Below are 8,912 nucleotides of genomic sequence, written 5' to 3'. Positions count from 1 at the left end.
GGAGCCGTCTCCGCCTCCTGGTGAGCTGATGTGCGTCAGAGAAGAGGTGTGCTCCCCAGGGCTTTCCATGGCAACGTTTTCAGACGTAGATCACCTGGCCTTTCTTCTGAGGCTCTTCCGGGTAGGCTGGAACCCCCTACCTTTCAGTTAGCAGCTGAGTGTGTTGTTTGCCTCAGGTCACCTTAGAACTTCAAGTAAGCGATTAGTTCTTTAAATAAGTTAATTTTCTTCTTTTTTTTACCACACCCATTTTAAATGACATTCTTTTTAGTGGCATGCCTGAGTTTTTATTCTTGCATTCACAGAAGAGTTTCAATCCTTGGTTCGCTTATACAGCAGAAGTCTTCCTCTCCTTTCCTTCCCTGATTGATTGGTGGTGTCTGTCTAGAGTGCTTTATTGAAAAGATTTCTGGGGGCATATAAACGTTCTTCAAGAAAGAGAACTATGTTTAATTAATAGCGTCTGCCATGAACTTGGAGAACAACAATGCCATGCCATCTTGCTGTCATTCTCCTCTCAGTCCTGTCCCAGTTAAATGTTTGTTTGTTTGATTTTGATTTTGATTTCCGCTCAGGTTGGCACCGTTAGGAATTTTAATGACTGTTCTTTTAACTGATAACGCAGATCGCAGCGTGGTGATGGGGAACGGTCCTAAGTATAAATTAAAATACATTTCTTCACAGCTGAATTAAAACCCCCTTAAGAGAAAACAGATTCTCTCGATGAAGTCTAAGGCATAAAATATTCAACAAAACCAAAGTAAATACTTGATTCCCACCCCCAATGGTTCATTCCATTAAGTCATTTTGATTTCTTAGCAAGTTAATATGGAAATATTGAAGTTTAAAACATGAAATGTAGATCGAGGGTCCTGATCCATCACAACATCTGCGCCATTTTCCACTGCTGTCTAGTCTCTGATGTTTTGGATAATTTAATTTTAAATGAAATGAAGCAAAACGATCCTTTAGTATTTCTCTAGGAAAATGACTCCACATTTGCAAAATGATTACTGCTAAAATTCCCCCGGTATCCTCTTCTGGTGCACATTTCAAACTGCATTCATGACTGTTGTGCCTTATTCAACTCTCTGTTTTCTTAGCACGTACACGCTTTGATGTTTCTTTATTTTAAACTCAAATCATGATTCATATCAGTGTCTCAGACACAAATGGCAGTTTATTGTGCTCTATGGCTTCTGAGAAGAGCCCTGGTTATGCATGGGGCTGCTTACCACTAGCTAGGACAGCAGTTGGAGACCCCCAGCCACCATGCAGCAGAACGATGAGGCTTGCTAATCTCATACAGAGTTATATAGTCTCTGAAACTCAGCAGGGCAGTTGCACCCCGTCCTACAGAGTCCATAGGAGGCAGAATCAACTTGATGGGAGTGGGATCATTTCTGGAGATCATTTTAGCTCTATGATCTTCTTTCTGGATGAGAGTTAGATGGGAGAATTCGCACTGAAGTTCTCACATTGGTCAAATGTTTGAGGATTTTTGCCCTGTCCTCTGGGTAACCTTAAGCCCTATGGGGTCTAGTCTACTAGACACAAAAGACTGACTCAGGGACTCATTCATTTGTTCATCCACCCATTAATTCATTCAACTAGTTTGTCTTCACTTCATGCCACTTTCTCTGATGGCTTTCAAGGAGTCCATACCGTCAAGCCGTGTGTAATGTAACAGAACAGGCAGTGATAGATGGCTCCGCAGGGTTGATGTGAGAGTGAATGAGTTGAAATTTAGCCTATATGCCATGATGTAGCATTTGGGAAATTTTCTTAGATGTGTTAACCATGAAGTCCAGGCAATGGAAACTCCAGGTGCAGAAATTCAAGTCCTTTCAAGGTATTTTGAGAAATCCCTCTTTTTTTCTGAAAACAGGTTTAGGCTACAGGAATTTGTCTCAGTATTAAAACAATCTCTACTAGCTCCTTCATGACACTCTGGCCTGGGGGTACTGATTCTTTGTCGGAGCGGAGCTAGGATTTGATTAGTTTTTCAAGCAAATACATGGTATGGTGGAGTAGAAGCAGAAAGCAAACAAACTCATCCGCTTTTGTTAGTGAGTAGTTCATTTTAGGGGTTGTTTGCTTGTAAAACAAGCTGTGAAGATTTAATTCTTTACATTCTTTCTTTGGCATTTTTGGCAAATGGATAACCCTTGCTTACAAGCCTCGTTTTATAATTTTGCACCTTTTGATAGAGCTAGACCATAAGAAATATATCATGTAATCAGCCCAAAGTTACCTAATTAACGGCTCTCCGTGGGCCCTCTACTATTCTCACATCTTAGAGGGCCAGCATCCTCAAGGAAGCCACCCACCAGCGGGTAAGAGCGATAAGCAGATTAAGAGCAAATCAAGAGATTCTCAAATGCCAGGAACAGAATGAAACATACTTGGATGGCTCCCTGAGGGCGGGGCGGCAGGACGAGGTCCAGGACAGTTTCTCTGCACCGTGATAGTTGAGTTGAGAATGTAAAGATGAAGACAAGTGGAGTGATGAGTGGAGGGAAACTTTGGTTGTGGAGGCTTTTAGCTGACCAAGCATCCACGGCAAGTCCTAAGCAGCAAGCAGGGTGTCCGCAATAGCGAGAGCTGAGTTAGCAGGGCTCTAAGATACAATGGAAGCAGTTAGCAGGGATTACACAAGACTTTGTACGCCATGGCAAGTACTTTGGATTTTACTCTAAAGGATAAATGGATCCTGACTGGAGAACTTTTAGCACAATAGTGGTATGGCCTGATTTATAAATGGTTACTCTGGCTGCGATGGGGAGGATGCATTTTATAGTTGAGGCAAGATTGGAATCAGTGAGGCTAAGAAAGTGTTAGATCTCTCAGGGGGAGAGTTATACCTCGGTCCTTGGCTCCAGGCAAGAAAGAATTCACAACGAAGCCTGGTTTGTGATCCAAGTGAGTTTTAAGAGCGTTAGAAGAAGCTTCAGGTTTACAGGGGCACCCACAGGGCTCCTGCGAACCTGCAGCCTGCCTGGAAACTGCTCGCAAAGTCACAAGGTCGACCCTGAGCTCCTGCCTTTTCAATTATTCCGTGGGGAGGCGTGGGTGGATGACCCCTGGTCGACCCCACTGGCTGACTTGAAATCTGGCCTAGGTGGGCCAATCCAGGTGGAGCACCCACCCACGCATACCTGGCGGGAAACCTGAACCTCTGAGCTTGTGCAGTGTGCTACTCCTTTGTCTCCGTAGCTCAGCCCTCTGAGCATGTGTACTGGACGCCCAGCACCTATGCTAGACTACCTAACAAAAGCACTGGAGTTTTTCCCGGAAAAGGTATGTGGACCTCAAGATTTGTTTTGCAAAAGCGATTGCCCTGAGGAAATGGAATGTGAGCTCGGTCTGACCTCTGGCTACACAAAGCAGAGGAAGAATCCAATTTGGCGGCAAGGCAGTAGGAGTCCTGTGAGGCAGAGGTCAGCATGCCTGCACCCTCTAGCTAATGTCTCTTACATTTGCTGCCATCAGAACCTGCCCTCCTTATTTGCATGCCCTGCACCCTGTGACTGGGTGGCAGTGACAAAGACTGGAAAGAAGGGCCAGGGCAAATCATTTTATTTCATTGTAGGCTCTCTCCCTTTAGAGTGCTTTAACTTTTATTTTAGTTTTACCTAAGAAATCATAGAATTCAGATAAACGTTGGCTACCTACACTACATTGGGTACAGTGAAACCATATATTTCAGAGGCGTTAAGTTTTAATGTCAACACAAAAGGCGCCAATCGAGTGTGATCAAAATTAATCGAAAACCTCATAACCCAAAACCCAAACCAAGCTCACTACTGTCAGAGTTGATTCTGACTCACAGCAGCCCTGCAGGACAGGGCAGGACTGCCCTGTGAGTTTCCAAGGCTGTAACTCCTTACAGGAGTAGAAAGCCTCATCTTTCTCCCAAGGAACGGCTGGTGACGTCAAACTACCAACTTTGTGGCTAGCAGACCAATGAGAATCCACAGCACCGCCAGGGCTCCTTGAAATGGCCATGCTTCTCCCGTGAAATGGATATTTCCCGCATCTCTGCTAGTCTTCCCACCACCTCGCCTCAGCAATAAAAGAGATCACTGTTCTTTTATTTATTTTTTATTATTGAACAATTGGTAGTTTATTGTGCTTTGTTTGAAGGGCCATGTGGTATAAAATCACCTGAACTCTGAAACACTGGGGTCACATTATGTGGGAGATAGACCAGGTGTGTTAGTCTGGCTAGACCAGAGAAACAAATCCACAGACACTCATATGTGTATAGAAAGAGCTTTATATACAAGAGCAATTGAATATTGAGCTAACAGCCCAGTCCAGATCAAGTCCATAAGTCTGATATTAGCCCATATGTCTGATACCAATCTTCTATCTCATTCTCTTGGGTTTGCTGAATATATGTGGTTCAACCTATGTAAATAAATTCAGACATAGTGTAACTCTATTGCAGAGGACCTTCTATTTTTAATAAATCTTTATTAATATCTGTTTTTTTGTATTCTTTGTGGAAATGGAGTCACAGCTTTAAATATCTATTTGCAAGGCTGTTTGACGTGAACAAAATTCTATTAGGAGCATGTATGCCGTCTTTGATTACACCATGGCACCTTACTGGGTTTTGTATATCACTTCATTATGAAAAGTATCATAGGAGTATATGGGCACACCCGTCTAAACCTCTGACAAACAAGGCTAGACAGCCATCAAACAAAAAATGCTGTAAGGCCTTCAAATGAGGAGATCTTTCTAAACCTCACCATTAAGGCTTTCTCCGAAGACCTACTCATTAGCTCCTGATTTCGTTTCCATTTTAGCTTGGGGTAACAATTATGTTATCGTTCCGTTGCTATTGTTGTTCTGCTGAGTGGCTAAAGCTGACCGTTTGTGTTTTGCATTTCATGTACCTCCCAGCTGTCATGGGCTGACCACAGTGAAAATATTTTCCCAAAGGAGATTTAGTTAAATCATTGCCTGAGCGTTTGAAGGAGTGAATGGTGTTGTTCTTAGCGCTAAACCACAATTGGACAAATGTATTTCCTACCAAGGCTCAAAAGTATGAATTTTGACTATTATGTTTGTTTATAAAGGACAATTTCAGGTTCACTTGAATTTGATGATTTTGTCATTGTGTTTAAGAACATTTTCATGCTAACTTAAGTATTGTTTGCCAAAGGCAAACAAATTTCAATGTCTTAAAGTATTCAATCTTTTTTGAAGCAGTACATGATATTCAATAGCTCTTTCCATAATATTCCTTGTATAAATTACATTGTTCCTGATACCCAGTTTCATTCCTGGATTCAACAAATGTGTATCCTGAATCTCAACTCTTGTGTGCCATAGATTATTCTTTACCATGGAAATCTATCCTCTCTCTGACATTTCTCAACATTGGTATTGATTGAGCTGCTTACGGTTAGCAGCCCTCCAGGGTGCAGTACATGTCATGTTGCTGACAGACCGTGGGGCTCTGTGTAACTCACAATGACTATATGACAGAGGAAAACTACCCTGGAGCGCTTCTTATGCTGCAATCTTCACAGGGGCAGATGGCCAAGTCTTTTCTCCTGTGGAGCCGTTAGTCAGTTAGTATACAAGTACTTCAGCATTGCACCACCAAGGATTCTCTGCCTGAATCAAACACCTTCAAGGGCTCTGTGCAAGTTTTGGTAAAGAAAACCACTCCCTTGACCTCATGAAATGTACCGTGTCCCGGCAGGGTGATAACTGTAAGTAGCTGCATAAATAGCAAGGTTGAGAAATATCAGAGAGAGGATAGGTTTGAATGGTAAAGAGTAATAGGAGGGGAACTCTTTCACTAAGGAATTTGAGAAGGTTTGTTGGAGGACATAGAAGAAGGGATCGATTATGCAAAGAACACATGGCAGAATTTGTTAGGAAGATAAATCAGTAAGTGACAAGATTCAAGGCGTAAGAAGCTTGGACCCTTCTGGAATTGAAAGGAGAGAGGTGTGGTTGCCTGCATTCATTGCATTTAAGTGTGTGTGTGTGTGTGTGTGTGTGTGTGTGTGTGCGCGCGCACGCACGCACGCTGCTGTTGGGGATTTGGAGAAAGTGGCATGGGCTGAGAGGTTAGAGAACTAAACAGATCGCAAGTGATTCCCAAGGTAGGACATCTAGATTTTGAAATAGGTATTGTGTGTGCGTGCGCATGCCAGAGAGAGAGAGAGAGAGAGAGAGAGCATGAGAGCGCTAGGGAGCATATTTTGGGGGAGGGGACAGACTATATAAAAATTGTAAGTGTAGGGAATCATCTGATTTAAACTTTTATAAGTCTTTTGACTGCTTTATGGAGGATAAAGTGTGTCTGAGTGTGTCTGCAGGTGATTACAAATGATGGGAAGACCTCTCAGAAAGCTATTAGCATCATGGCAAAAGATAAGGGTAGTTTGCATCATAGGTAGGATGTGGTAGAGCCAAATGGACACATAGAAATGCTTCATGGAGGCACAGTCTTTGGACATACTGATGGGTTTAACATTTAAGGTGTGGGAGAGTCATCAATGGAAGATCATCACTTTTTCTTTTTTTCCCTCTTTAATTCAGTGGCTCATTGTTCATTTATCATGACCAGGTGTTGGAAAGACTCAGATTTCACTTGAAGGTCATGTCCACTTTTAGACATCTAGTCCTAGTTTCATCACAAAATTGGTTAATTTAGCAATTATTGATTGAGCTTCATCATATGCTGGATAGTATACTGAAAGGTGAAGGTGTCTGGTATCACTACGCTTTGGGGATTACAGGGGTTATTGACTTTAGAGGGCTAGTAGAGTCCATAATTAAGATTGGTCAATGGGTAAAATTAGAACCACTCAATTTATCTATGACTATTAAAACTCCTTTATAAAACTTGTGGCCACTTTAATTTGAACTTTTACTAACTCATCTAGTTAAAATGGTGGCATTGTTTTCCCTTAGAGGTATGATGCAATTTGTTTCTTATTTCTGTTTTAATTAATTGCTACAAATGTTGCATTTTGCAGTCATACAAATGTAAGTTTGATGTCCGAGAGTTCAACGGTCATGCTTTCTATTGGCTTTCGTCAGAATGATTACAACACATGCAGGAAGCGTCATGCATCATGTTCTTACATCTACTTACTACAACATTAATTGTGAACAAAAGAAGCCACTTGTCTTTTTTTTATATTACTGACAGTAGTTTGATCATAGCTTTTCAGCATTTTTGATGTTTTTCAAATTTGATAGAAAGGACAATAAAAGAATCTGTCTTTGGAAACAGAGGAAGAGGAAGGTGGAAATAGAGCAAGCTCGGGGCAGATCAGGGGGTTGCTTCGGCTATTCCAGGCAAAAATCATAATCTGATGTGCAAACGCACATCTAACTCACAAAACTTTTTTTATAAAAGAATTTGGTGTGCAGTGCATTTATGTGTGTGTGTATCTATGAGATGATGTGTTTGTTTTAAGTTCTTATTCAACTTTGTAAAGTGGGATGCTCTGTCAAAGAATAAATAGGTGGGAATGAAATAGGATGTTGTGGTGTAGATGTGAACAATCTAAACACCAAGAGACAAAAAAAGTATATTTGCTGTCTAAATTATACTCTATCATTTATTGCTCATCAAGAGTGGGACTTATTTGGCTCCTTCCATTAGGTCAACTATTGTGCAAGAAAACGATGAAAATTCCTGCCTGAAGGGCATAGCAATCATAAAGCATCAGGCATGATCTGGCATGCACACATGAGAGCTTCCTACAGTGAACTGTTAATGTCCTGAGGATCCTCTGCAGAGAGAGGATGCTCCAAGATGTTTTGTAGGATGGTGGACTATTAATTAGAAGGGTGTTTCAACACAAAACAAGAGAGAGGAGAGAGAAAGAGAGAGGGAGAGAGAACAGTGACTGCTGAATCAGATAGATAGTCATGAAGTTACTTCTTTGAAACTTAAAGCAGTTTTAAAGGAAGAGGATAAAAGTGGGGATGGAGATAAGTTGAATTTAATGTCGTTTGAAGAGACATACTTATAAAAATAGTAGAAATTAAAAGTCCATGCTTGTTATTATTTTTGCTGTTATCCTTATAAAACAAAATGGAAAGAAAGGAAATTTAAACAAAAATCAAAACAGGTGCATGGAATCAATCCTGTCTCATGGAGAGGGCACATGCATCATCGTAGAACTATGGCCTTCTGAACTTTCACCGGTTGATTGTTCAGAAGTAAAGGGTGAGGCCTCTTTTTCACAGAGCCGACCCACCTTTCAGCGAATGGCAAGGCAGTGCACCAACCAGTGACCCCTCCTTGGAAAGCAAAGGACCAACTATAGAAGATTTGACTTTACACCTTCAAGGAAAAAGCAAATCCCGAACCAAAGGCTGGCAGTGGAACACCTCGTGGAATTGTCACTGTTGTGACTGTGGTGCAGGGGCTTTGAGGGTGGAGTGGGCTACGCGCCAGGTGCCAGGCTTCTCACAACAAATATCGGCGGTGTGAACCCACCAGCTGCCCCCTAGAAGAAAGAAGCAGCAGTCTGCCAACTCGTGTTGATATGATTGAACCATTGAATTGGACGATGTGCGGATGAAGTGCCAATAAAACTGTTAAAAAATAAATTGGAAAAAAAGATTGCTGACTTGGAAACCCTATGGGGCAATTCTACTCTGCCACAGAGGCACTATGAGTCCAAAAGGATGTCAGGTGACAGGTTCCGGGTGGTTGTTCATGACCTTCAAGCTTGACCCGGAGCCCTGGAGACCTCCTGTGCACACAGTAGGACTGCTCCAAGTGGGTTCCTGGACTTCCAAGAGCACATTTCCAGGCCCATCTTTTGAGCCCCTTCTGGTGGATCAGAACCCCCAACCTTCAGGGTCATAGTAGCGCACTTACTTAACTGTGTTGGCTGCCCAGGGACTGAGTAGAATTT

Source organism: Echinops telfairi, unplaced genomic scaffold (genome assembly GCF_000313985.2).
Source record: "Echinops telfairi isolate 266 unplaced genomic scaffold, ASM31398v2 ScPeMD7_7468;HRSCAF=8506_0, whole genome shotgun sequence".
In the NCBI taxonomy this organism is placed as follows: domain Eukaryota; kingdom Metazoa; phylum Chordata; class Mammalia; order Afrosoricida; family Tenrecidae; genus Echinops; species Echinops telfairi.
This window is presented reverse-complemented; position numbering follows the sequence as displayed.